This window comes from Bacillus rossius, chromosome 5 (genome assembly GCF_032445375.1).
Source record: "Bacillus rossius redtenbacheri isolate Brsri chromosome 5, Brsri_v3, whole genome shotgun sequence".
NCBI classification, from domain to species: domain Eukaryota; kingdom Metazoa; phylum Arthropoda; class Insecta; order Phasmatodea; family Bacillidae; genus Bacillus; species Bacillus rossius.
Window position 1 is genome coordinate 50,497,797 of NC_086333.1, and position 14,055 is coordinate 50,511,851.

Consider the following 14,055-nt stretch of genomic DNA (forward strand, 5'->3'; position numbering starts at 1 on the left):
ACATGAAGTAACGTACAGAGAGTGCGAGGAACCTTGTTAATTTTGTAGTTTTGTTCGTCATTGCTTTCATTCAAGATCTATTTATAAAATTTTAATTCTATACCTCCCTTCAGGGGCGAAGCCAGAAAAGGGGGGGGGGGGTGTTCAGGGGTTCTAACCCTCCCCCCTAGCACCATTTTTTTCTTATCTGAAAGTAGGTTAGCTAAATGCCTGGGTGTCTTACTGCTATCACCGGCCACTGCACTGGAGGGGAAGAGTAATCTAGCCCTACCGATTCTCCTTCCATTCCCCTACCCCTGTCGCGAGCAGAAGCTATAAGGTTGTGACGCCGTGACGGGTCCCAAGTTTTCAAATATCTTACACCTACTGTATTTAACCAGCGCGGTAATTATAAGCAGGTGGTGACTGGGTAACTCTTCAAGCTAAAGCTAATTGTTTCCAGGAATAGGCCAGTTTTGCCGAAACCCAACCATTTTTATTTCCTTTTTTTTGTATTGTCGAGCTTCGAGCATGATTTATGATTTTGAGTGGACGTGGACAAGGCACTTGGATTGATTAAAATATCTTTAATTAATTTCTTACTTCATCACTCAAACAATTTTTTTATTAAAAAATTAATAATATTTTTACCATTACAATATTTAAAGTTAAGTACCGAAAACTGCTCAAATAGCACTATTTTACACCTTAAAATCCAAATTTTTCTTTAGTAGGGGAGGGAACCATGCTTCTTATCCCCCCCCCCCCCCCCAAATACAAAAATCCTGGCTACACTACTGCCTCCCTTGCATGTTATGTTATGTCATGTCACAAAGTATTTTCATCAGATACTCACAAAGGGGAGGAATGGTCCCAATGAACAAGTAGACTGTGCACCAGTCCACAGCCTTGGCGCTTAGTAGAGATAATACCGCGCCAGAAGCACCAGCGAACGTTGCACATACCTTCCCGCCTCACTAAAAAAATATACATCTCTTGACTGTATACCTTTGGTGTTTTTTTTTCTCTGTGGAAAACAACGTAAAACCAGCATTTTCGGTATTCCCAATCGCCAGAATTATTGTCGAAAGAGCGTGTCACGACAGGCATATCGAACGGGGCTGTGCGGCAGGCGTAGCGAATCCATCCAGCACGCTCGGACGCCGGCGCGAGAACACCCTCGATGGACGAATTCCCTCCCGCGCCGAGGCCCCCGTGGTAGCGCTAATGAAAATTGATGACTTCTCTTCCGGTCTTTAGCGAAGCCAGGTTGAACCGATTTCGTTTCATGATTGATGAATGGTCCTCAGCTGTCCGGCGTTTTCATTCCGCTGACAATATTCACAATCCTCGCCTCTGCCCCCACCCTCGTTATTTTTTTTTTTTTATGACGTTCGAGCCGTTTGGCGAAGGAAGCGTTTCACATGCATAAATGCCACTTGTGAGAATGTTTTGGTTAGTATGGGTGGAAAATAAAATGAACACTGTTGCCAATGTTGTCAGGATTTGAATTTTAAAAAAAAATTGTTATTGACAGCAGGTTTTAGTACGTCCTTCAGTAAACAACGTATATAAAAAAAATAAAGAGAAGAGGGATAAAATGAATATATGAATGATTGACCCGGGTACTCACGGAGTGTGCAGAACTTTAAAATAAAAAAAAGCTATTTAAATGTCAGAGTGGAGCCTGTTTGCAAAAAAACATTTTGGATTACGCTAAATGCATGCTGTTCTGTTTCCGGATCTCGTTTCTAAGCTGTATTTTTAGAAGAGTAAAAAAAAAAAAAAAAAAGCTAATACGCGTATTTTCGGGGGAAAAAATTTATGAAAAGGCAAGTGCAGATTCTTGAAAGTACTGAAGGGACTTGAATAACAACACCTTTGTCTTAATTTCTCCGCAATATAATTTTACGGTTACATTTTAAATATCACAGTTGCCATGTGCTCGATGAGAAGACTGAGCGCTAATTTCACAGCCTTGCGCTTAGAGGCGACAGCGCGCTAGAAGCACCAGCGAGCGACGCACTTACCATCCCGCATCACCAATACAAATACACCCCTGACCAAGCCTCCGACGTGGGACATGTTGTGTGATCTCTGGAGACGAGTGATGATGATAATGAAGCATTGACGGTATGCATATGTGGATACAAGGAGAATGTCAAGATTAAAATACATCGGCTCATGGCATACTTTGTCAAGTCTCTATACGTGCAAAGAATCTGGTTTAATCGACAAAGAACGCTGGTTACAAATTACCCAGGGATCTTCGTAATTTTACGGCTTTCGTCGTAAATTTACGGACACTGAGTTCACTTCTTTTAGTATGAATCCAAAGGAATATTCTTCGTATATTTACAAAATTAAAAAAAAAAAAAAAAAACTGGTAAAGTTCACAGTAAGAACTATCTTAAAATTAATGTACTGTTTGCCTTTGTCTAGAACGAAATAAAAAAAAATAGAAAGTTTTATATGAAGATTTCGACATGTGCAGAGAATAGGAAAAGAGAGGCTGCGTAAAAAAACAATGTATTTGAAGTACAAAGGAAGAATATCCCAGGGAAGACCATGGAGGATGTGGGAATATCAGATAGTTAAAGGAGTGCAGGGGAGAGAAGAAGACTGGAATAAAGTGAAGGATGAGGAATGGTGGAGTGACAGAGGAAGATGGAGGCATTTTATTTTGCTTACCCAGCCACAGACTGGCAGCAGATGATGATGATGATTATGATGACAATACGGACGATAACGATAACGGACGACAGACGACGACGAACGGATGACAAACGACGATGACGTAGCTTTCATACAGTCTTGAGTCGGAATTCGACCAATAAACTTCGAGTGCAGGTTCATCACGGAAAAGTAAATTGGAAACGTATTACGACTTATTGGCGTAAGTGTTTCTTTGCACTTTTGCAGTTGGAGCTGAACTAAAAGTTCCGAAAATAACATCGAAAGTATCTAATACAGAGCACGGAGAGTATGGATAATGTTTAATTGAACAAATTTCTACAACCAACGCAAAACTTGTCGCTGCCGTGAAATGATTTCATTGAAATAACTGGGTTTAACGCTATTATTTTTTCCATGCTTTTTTCCCTGACGTATTTGCAATTTAAAAAAAACAATATCATCTCCAACTTCAAAAGCGCACATCAGCCTTCGAATGCATTTAAGACCATAGTTGAATATGTTTTCAACTTTTTTTTATGATGCACCTGCAGTCGATGTTTGTCAGTCGAATTATGACTTACCCGGTATTTGCATTGACATCGAAACAGATAGTGATAGACGTTAGTGACTGAAATAAACATTAATTTTTAGCATACGAAAGAAAATGTAGTTAGGGAAGTGCTGCCTTCATGTACACAAGCCTTGGAGTATTTATTTACTTTAATCCTGTTTTCTTGGTCCCCTTCTAATTTGAATATGTTGGTATGCATTTGCAATGAAATTGTTCACCCGAGTGTAAAAATCGATCATTTATTCCCAGCGATTAGTCAACAATTTCATAAAGGTCGTTAAAAATATTATTTATGCTCTGGCATGCCAAAATTCTGATAAATAATTCAACATTTCACATTACAGCAAAACATTGGTAAATATGTTTAATTTTAAAAGGCTGCTTGTTGACTTAATCATTTACTTGTCTATAGCCTCTTCTTTCACCGGGTAATGTTTTTAGGTATTTATGTTATGCCACAGTCTCTCATTAGCTAGCAATAAAAAGTTTACTGAAATGGTTTCCTTTATTCTACTGGAACTGAAAAAAATTATTAAAAATTAAAACGAATTAATTTAAAGTCAATGCCTGCCAATACCATGTTAAATGTGAAAGAATTTCTTCTACTCCCTCCCCCCCCCCCCCCAACCTTATCTACTCCTTTTCACATTTAATCATCCTCTAAACAAGAACTCTCACAGCATTAGGACAAAAATAGGAATTTTCAAAATTAACTGTGATTTGGCGATTTATTTTTAATTTTTTTTTATTTCTCCTTACTTGATGTAATGAGAAGTTCTGAGGAAGTTGGGCCTATATTGATAAAGGACCCTTTATTTGCAAAAAAAAAAATTATTAATCTTGGAAGGGTATTTCAATTGCAACAAAAAAATATTTCGTTATTTAAACGAACTTAATTTTTGCATCACGATGTATAGTTATGTTTCTTTATGGCTAAATAATTTAAAAACATTATTTTGAAGAAGTACTCCTCATACCCAGAAATTTTCTATTCGGAATCTAGGGATATGTTTACATAAGGTAAAATCGATAGCAGATTATTTTCGTTTCGCGGTTTTTCTTTCAACGTGTTTGTTGATACTGCACAAGTGAGTTGATTTACCGTTGTAATCAGTGCTGGCCGGGGGGGGGGGGGGGGGGGGACCTGAAGTTATGAAAGAAAATATTTAGAGTTCTTTGTGAAGGCAGTATGTTGTTTTGGGCCATGCAAGGTGAGCTGTGACAACACTCTAATCACAAACCTTAAAGTCAGTGATGCGCGTTGGAGAATGATAATGTAACTGCCCTATCCCCTTGTTGACGTAAGTTTTTTAATACAATCAACTTTTTTTTCAAGTCTCCTCCAAAAAATAAATTTCTGTATCCGCCACTGGTTGATTATTTACACGGGGAAGATTGATTAAAGATATTTTTGGTACGTACGCCACTTTAGGTTACAATGTGTATCTTAGAGAAACATCAATAACAGACCAAAAAATAATTGCACTAACACACAGAAAATAAGTCATAGAAGAAATTAGAAAAAGAAATCTCACAGCACAGACTACCACAGAGGCAGTTGCAACAAGAACAGTAAATACAAAAAAAAAAAGACCTTGGACAGCACAGAGACGTATAGGTGAAACCAACGATGTGTCTAAACATATATTTGGACACTTTGTTCGTTTGTGCTGTCGTTGTATTGACAGATTATCTGTTCACTGTGCGTCGAAGTCACTGTATTGTCGTTGTGTTGTACAGATCGTATCATCTTTAGGTTCGTCTTGTTTGTCACTGTGTTTGTTGTTCAAGTTCGGTTTTTGTCTTTTTATTAACTGTTCTTGTTGCAAATGCATCGCGTCTTTGCCTTTGTGTTCGTCATTACTGTGCAATTTTTTCTGACGAATTCCTTCCAAGGAATTCTCTGTTTTGTTCATCAATTCAACTTGAGACATCTTTTGTTTTGGTTTGTTTTCTGTGCGTTTGCGTATTGATCTTTTGTGTGTGTTTTGATTTTTGAGGATTCTATATGGAATGCATGTAACCAACCAGCGAGTGAGTTAAAAACGTTGCGCTAGAAAGCCACGCTTTCCCCTTGGAGCTTCCAAGGTCGCGACACTCCTCCTGACCGGGCCATGGCGGAGGTTGCAGAGGTCGACGCTCTTGTAGATCGCGGGTAATTTTCTGCCTCCTTATATAGTAACCTCGCTCTCTTTCTCTCTAGCGTACGCCTACCGTCAGTTCCGTGGACGCGTGGACGTGTGGGCACTCGGCGGCATGATAACAACACAATCTACTACAGCGCGTCTCAACCTTAGATTGCAGTTTGTGTTTAAATGGGCACTTACCATCCCTTGTCTTTACAAAGCACGGTTTCTGCCATTAGCGCTGTTCTGGTTTCAGTGTGCACTGTTGCGATATCTGCAGCATTGAGCGAAAATGTTTTAGACACAACTTTGTAGTACTATAATGATTTTTTTTGTTTATTGATTTTTTTAAATGTATGTGAAAATATGTAGTCTATATTATGTAAAGTAAAATTTGGGATGAGAATTTTGGAAATACATTTTCCTGTTGTATTTCATCAAGAGCATCATCTGATAATATTAATTATTTATTTCGAAGGAGTGCCGATTTAAAGACGCCATCTTGTTTTCAAATTTCTTATTCGACAGTTTTTTTACATCATTAAATATTAAATTTTATTTTATTGTTTTGAGCATATAACATGGTTTTATGGCATGCCTTGTTATTAATAGTAACGGACTGCTACAAAAAGTTTCTCGTGTGATATAATAATTCATTTTAGCATTTGAATTATTTCTTTTTTGTCAGAATGACTATAACTGTAATAATACTTACAATAGACATTTAATTATAGTCTTAAAATTAACAAAGAGTAATAGTATAAAATATTAATACATATTATAATTAAAGATGTCATAAAAAATAAAAATTTTCATGTTCACAAGCTAGGTAGTATCAATCTTGCAACAGTGATTGCCATTTTCTTTGTATTGCAATCCAAGCGTGAGACAGACTATATGCGACGTCGTGCAAGAAGCATTAGTCTGGCGTCCTTGCTGACCCCGCCACAGAAAAGAAAAAAATATATATATAACGCGGCCTGTCGTAACTCTTTTCTCTAATTGGTCGCCTCACCTGCACGACTTGATTGGCAGCTCCTCCATTTATCAGTCCAAGGACAGTAAGCTTGAAATATCTCCTTGACGGCCACGAAACTAGTTCTGTTTCTAGTTAGCCTAGTTTAATTGACATGCCAGCAAGGTTTGTGTAATCCACTGGTGCGCATTTTACCTGTGGTTTCTCACCGTCTCTCTCCACTGGAGCGTACGCAGAATTTAATTTGGTTTGGGGGAGGAGGGAGGTAGAATCACTTTTTTTTTCTTCAGCTTTTCGCTTTCAAATTGTTTCCATTTGTGGTGGGAACGATAATTTATTTTAGCATGGGCTGGGGGGGAGAATATATTCCCCTTATATTTCCTCCCTCATCTTGCGTACCAAAATTTGGAATGCTGCTATCTCGAATGAAGTTTAAAACGGTGTATTATGCTTTTTTTTATGAGCAATATCTGTATCGCGAAAAAAAAAAATAGTTCACGAACATAAATTGCGCTGCGTTGGCTACTCATTAGATGCTGAATATAACATTTGTTGTTTTCTGCAGCACAGGTAAATGTAAAGTTCCAATATCTATCTATGGTTAGTAGAAGATAATCATAGTTTCCGTCATGCCGGCGAGGATGTCTATAAATCCCACGATTGCTCTCGATATACGGCATTTGGTGGGAGTAATTTAGTGAAAGGAACGGAAGTCAAGGAACGGAATTGTGTAATCACGTTGCTGCCATCTGTGGCGGATGGAGCGAACCAAAGATCACAAAGCCAAAGGGAATATTCATAGCATTAACTTTTTAATGAATTTTTAACGAGATGGGCAGTATTTTAATAAAGTTCCTTGTCGAAAATGGTGTCCAAAGGCGGGGTTTAGTATTTTTTCAAGTCTTTTTCGCTTTTATCGGAGCCGTTTCATTAAAAAGTTTTAAAATTTCTGTTTGCCATTCAAATGGTTCAATGGTCGACGTAGCTGCTCCGGCAGCGAAATTCTAGCGGCGGGCGTGGAAACTACGCGTGATTCGCGTCCAGAAATTTAATTAAAAACACAACTTGCGTACTATGTTTATCACGCTCGGAATTGTTTTAAAGAATTCTACGTTAAATTTCGTGTCCGATTTTCGTGTTATAAGTGTGTTCGCAACATGAGAACACATGAATGTGCTCGTTACCGAGGTTCAGGTGTTACACATCTCTGGCGAGTACTGAAAGACTCGATCACATTTTTTTTTTCTGCGTACCAGAGACCAGAGAGGTGGTTACGTTCCTCGGCTTGGGGGAGAGGGAAATCCCCAGGGCTTGGGCTGCAGGGAGCCCGGTTGAGTTTCGATATTGGTAATAAACCTCACAGGTAACCTTACAAGTTATGAGATACGCCCTTCGCATTTACATTTATGGTCACAGTGACGTTTACGAGTTTTTAGATTCTTTTAGTTTTTATGTTTACATTTTGGATATTGAAATGTTGTACATTAAGAGGAATTATGCCCCGTCATCTTCGATTTTTCAATTTTTTTTTTTTCCATAATTCTAATATTGAGCTCTTTATCTCAATTTTTTGCCACGTCAAGGCATAAACTATTATCTACCACACCTTGTTGCAACCACATACCTAACTAAAATGCTCTATTCTGTAAGCGCCGTTAGGTAATAACTTATTTACTTCACGCTGATGACTACAACTATCATGTTAATCACACCAGTTCACGAGTGTTGACTTCGAGGAGTAGCCAAAGCCATTACCTATGCCATGTCAAATTAAAAAAAAAAAATAGCACAGAAGTTTTTTTTTGCAAGCAGTATTAAAATATTTGGAATTTCAAAATGGCGACGAAACAATTGCGACAAGAACAGTAAATACAGACAAAACAACGACTTTTGACATCACAGCGACAAACAGAGGGACCCAACGATGATTCAAAACATATAACGACAATAATGCGACGCGTATGCGAACCCAACGATGAAATCAAGCAAATATTCTGACGACACAGACGAACAAAGTAGGTAAGCTTCTTGAAACACTAAAGTTGCGACGTTTTTGACATAGGCTGATTTTGGCTTGTTTTCTGTGTTCGCATGTTCATCTTTTTTTGTACGTTATTGAGGTGTCTTGTGACATACAGTGTAACCAGCAATGGCGAATATCAAAAAAAAATTAATTTATATTTAACATTGCAAAAACTAAACATTTTTTGTCGTGTTTCCACGATCAGCTTCTAGTTTACGTGGACAAACAACACTTTGAATATCTCCCAAAATAAAGCTTACTGCTGCTAACTTGCGCATCCATTACACTCTTTCCCCTCTGTTTCACTCACTCTAAGGCCCGCTCTACATTGACACGTAAACGGGGACGGCTCTCACAGAAACAGAGTTTCTACAATAGCAGGCAGACGGAGGCGGACCTGTACGGATTAGTTCGGCAACGAAGTAGCTTGGCTTCTGGGTTGTGTCACCGACGTTTCGGTCGACATTGCAGTCGCCTTCACCTAGTGAGTTAGGTGACTCGTCCCTGATGATAGTGACTGCAATTTCGACCGAAACGTCGGTGATATATTCGCCTTGGACGCGGCTACAACCCAGAAGCCAAGCTACTTCAGCCAGTGTCCGCGAAAGCCTGCGATATTTATTAGTTAGGCAATGCCGAACTCTCCCGTTTACTTTTCTCGGTTCGACCAATATAAGCGAGTACTTGGCTGCTATATTTGTTTTTCTTGTAAATACGTTGGAAAATTGTTTCAGGTACAAGAATATCGAGTGTTATATTATTACTTTGTCGGTTATATTTATTATTTATGTGAATTTTGCCCGTGCTACGGTTTCGAAGCATTATATATATACATACACACATATATATATATATATATATATAATTAAAATAATATGTTGTAATCTCGATATGCAATCTCATTGGTTAGCATTTGTTACGTTTCCGAGCGTCGCGGGAGCAGCAGACGCGATAGTGAAATGTTATCCGCGCCATTTGCGTAACGGGCCGAACTCCTTCCCTGTCGACGCCGTGTATCCTCGCTGCCCTGGCGACCCGGGGGCGGCGGCTTCTGGGATAACGCAGCGGCGGCGGAGAGTTTAACCTCCGCAGTAACTCGCGGCATTAACAGCCGGGTCGCCCGCGCGTAATGCGGGCCGGCGCACCTGTGACCGCTACAATCCCCCCCCCCCCCCCCCGCCTCACCAACGCACGTAGACCCGGGCACGCACGAAGGAGCGCAGAGCTTCACGAGACACCACGCCAGGCAATAACTTGCTCCCGCTACCAGAGGGGCGTCTGTTTAAGAATCTGCCGAGTTTTGTTTCCATACATATTTTGTAGTTGAACTGTATCTTAGCAGAGTTGAAAATGGCTAAAACGCGTGTTTCAGAGGTTTTTTTTTTTTTTTAAGGCATGATAACACCTGGTACAGATTCGTAAAGTACTTGCATTACTCCTTTATCTTTATTTCTCCACCGTATAATGTAATGGTTACCACTGGCATATGCACTAAGAGAAGAACGCGCGCTAGTTCACAGTCTTATGCTCAGAGGCGATACCGCGCTAGGAGCACCAGCGCGCGTCGCATTTATCAGCCCACCTCACTGACTCAAATAATACCGTTGACTAGGCACGGCCCATTAAGGGGAATTTGGGCAACAGATAGGTCACTGATATGACACCAGATAGTTCACGGATTGGACACCGAAATCCGTTCCCTAAAAATAAGGGACTGACCGAGTCCTATCGTTCACCATGAATACGGGTTAGGAAACAGGTGTAGCATATCCGACACACAAACCCTTATTTTTTTGTGTCTTGGAATACCGGCCTAAATGCCCGTTGAAAAGCGCACTGCAAATTAAGGATGAGGCAGACTGTAGTGAGTGGCGCTGGCTGGTCCAATGAGAGAGAGAGAGAGAGACATAGAGAGACGAGAGGCTGTGGTCTCCGCCCTCCCAGGAGACACACACGGGAAACGGCGTCGCGTCCGAAAATAAACACTCTGGCGTCCACGTGCGTCTCGACGCCTCGGGCGAGGGTGCGCGCGCGGGCGGAAGTGACGAGTGTGCCGTTCCCGAACACGTGGCAGCCAATTTTCCGATAATTCATCTGTCCCTGCACTGTTTATGTGCATACATGTACACTCCCTAAATTTATCGAACACTTATTACAAGTTATCCACACAGATTTTTTTTTTTTGTAGATTCTACAAAGATTCCTTCAGAATCGAGTTGCCAGTATATATTTTGAGATATTACAATATTACAAGAAAGTTATTGATAATTTGTACAACACATTTTTATGGTAATTTTTCTATTGGATAGGGTGGGGCTGTTTGGGCCATGGGGCCTTTAGGATCAAAATAAGAAGAAAACATTCACCTCTTTTATTCAATGTTAAGACGCTAGTTTACGTAAGAGAGCTTGTGAGTGACATTGTTAAAAAAAAATGTTTTATGTGTGAGTAGTATACGAATGACGGAACTAGATCTGGCGCCGGCGCGTGGTGCCGGTGCCGGTGTCCGCCATATTGGATTGTGATGTCACGGCGGCCATCTTGGATGGATGTGACCTTGACCTTTGACCTTGACCTTGACCCAGGCGGCCATTTTGGATCCGCCATCTTGGATCCGCCATTTTGGATGACGTCATTGTGTTCTCGAAAATTCCGGCGATGTGTTTTCCGCCATATTGGATGATGACGTCACCGTTGCAATTTCCGTTACGGCCGCCATCTTTAACTTTTTTATTTATTATCCGAATTTAATGAAATTTTTTTTAAAATTTATAAAAAAATGAAATTAATAAAATTTTAATAAAAAATATTTAAAAAACAAACATTAACGACACGGAGTTCGGAGTCCTCGGTTCGAACCCGACGAGTGCAAAAAAAAATAAAAATGGCGACCGATCCTTCCCCCGTGGTGGCTGCTGACATACTGACTCCCACCACTTTTTTTAAAGCATATATATCGTCATCTTGTATGACGTCATGTCCGCCATCTTGAAATTTGGACGCTATCTTGAAAATCTTTATTTATTATCCGATTTTAATGAAAAAAATTCCAAAATTCATCAAAAAAATCACTCATTAACTTACATAGTGATTCGATCCGCTCCAGTCCTTGGTTCGATTCCCGGCGAGAGTAAACGGTCGATCCTTCCTCCATGAAAGCTACCTAGACTGATCTACCACCAACAATACCAAGGTATATCGTCAACTGGTATGACATCATGTCCGCCATCTTGTCTTCATCCGCTGGAGACAACCATCTTGTTTTCGTCTGCTAGAGTGTTCCGATAACATGTAGTATAATTATCTGGTCACCATACTATTGTCCTCAACTGTTGACACTGAACATTGACCTTGAACTTTGACCTTGACCTTGAACTTTGACCTTGACCTTGAACTTTGACCTTAACCTTGAAATTTGACCTTGACCTTGAAATTTGACCTTGACCTTGAAATTTGACCCTGACCTTGAAATTTGACCTACACCTTGAAATTTGACCTTGACCTTGAAATTTAGCCTTGACCTTGAAATTTGACTTTGTCCTTGTCGACCATCACGGACCCGACATTTTACGTTCAGTAGATGCTACCAGGAGCTACCACCTGCTGGAGTATGCCATCTTGTGTGTGTACTCGTATTATAGAGTACATTTCCATCTGGATAATTTTATTCTAACCCGCTACAGTGCAGTAATCATTTATTACTGTGACACACGCCATCTTGAAATTTGGACGCCATCTTGAAAATCCGTAATTCTAATGCTAGAGATTCGGGAAAAAGTTCAAAATTCATTAAATAATTCACTCATTAAAGTAATGATTGATTAGATCGATTCCCGTCCTTGGTTCGACCCCTGACCGATACCAAACAACTTTAATTTTAAAAAATACCACAAAAGCGACAGGTTTGAGATAATAAAAACACAGCAAGTTCTTTTAAAAAATACTTTTATTACATACATACTACACTACTACAAGTACATAAAAAACACAGACAAAGTACTAAAGTCTTGTGGATTCCTCGATTCAAACAGTCTTCTTATTGTACGGACTAAGCCTTTTACATGACTTTAAATGTCTATCCGATCCAGTCATCACCGCAGCCAGAGACGGACTGAAGTTCATATCACTTATATAGTCTCATTAGCCGGTACAACACATGAGTCAAAACAAGAACCATGTTCATTATACTCACACTTAACATTCTCGGAGCATTTTTTATAATGAAGATGTAAGCTATCAAGACGTGAAATTAGTTTTTTGCACTTATTGCACTGAAATTGTATTCTTTTAACATTATTAGAACAACTGCTTCTTTCATGTCTGCGAGCATTTGAGGTGATAGTAAATGATGCATCACAGTATTTGCACTGACGCAATGTACGCTCTTCATTAGTTGAAGAATCCATTGCTGACGATGAAACTTCGGATGATGGTGGTATCACATCTGTTGAAATCTCCTCCAATGTTGACACCGTCGTTGCCAACGGGATCTGCACCTTCTCCATCGTAGCTGTCGTCAAGGTTTCCGTAGACGATGGTACAACCTCCGAGTTCGACGTTAAAGACGGTAAAGATGCCATCGAGGTCTCAAGAACAGCTAATTGACACGACTTATGCACCAGAAGAAACAAACTAGGTGATCCTTACACCGCCGACGTCAGTAACAAACTGAGCGTCCTGCTGTCTAGGACTCGCTTATATACATACACCGTATGGAATAATACGCTAGTCAAATCAAGAACCATTTACAATAATACTAGAGTCAAATCTACAAATTAAAAAAGAGGATCATTTGATCGAAAAAAATATCGATCTCTCCAATATACGCCCGGCTCCAAGAGCTACAATTCACGTCATCAGATCCAACTACATTTTGCTCCTATGCTTCAATTGACCATTAGCTGCAAGTGCTCCAACAGCTCCATCAGCTTCAACACGTAATGTACGCAATGTACGCGCAATACATGCAATTTACACACAATAAATGGAATGATTACACAGTACACACAGGAAACGGAACGTACACACAGTACACACAGGAAACGGAACGGACACACAGTACACACAGGAAACGGAATGTACACACAGTACACACAGGAAAATGAACGTACACACAGTACACACAGGAAACTAAACGTACACACAGTACACACAGGAAACGGAACGTACACACAGTACACACAGGAAACGGAACGTACACACAGTACACACAGGAAACGGAACGTACACACAGTACACACAGGAAACGGAACGTACACACAGTACACACAGGAAACGGAACGTACACACAGTACACACACAGGGAACGGAACGTACACACAGTACACACAGGAAACGGAACGTACACACAGTACACACAGGGAACGGAACGTACACACAGTACACACAGGAAACGGAACGTACACACAGTACACACAGGAAACGGAACGTACACACAGTACACACAGGAAACGGAACGAACACGTAATATTCACGCAATTGACACACAGTACACGCAGTGTACACGCAATTTACGCAAAGTACACCCAATGTACGCAATGTACGCAATATATATGTAATGTACACACAATGACTACGCTTCGTTCGCGCAGGACAAGCATTTAATGAAAACGAAGCACGTTTGGACGGAAATTCTATAAAACGAAAGCTCATTTAACGAAAAGGAGGCGCATTCTCTCGTTCATTCAACTTGGTAGGATACGAT

The 14,055-nt window shown here is 40.1% G+C and overlaps 1 protein-coding gene across 1 annotated transcript in view; it reads left to right on the forward strand.

The window, feature by feature from the left end:
- The window catches only part of LOC134531786 (FERM, ARHGEF and pleckstrin domain-containing protein 1), a 348,816-nt gene that overhangs the window by 190,590 nt on the left and 144,171 nt on the right, over positions 1 to 14,055 (forward strand). The window lies entirely within an intron of this gene.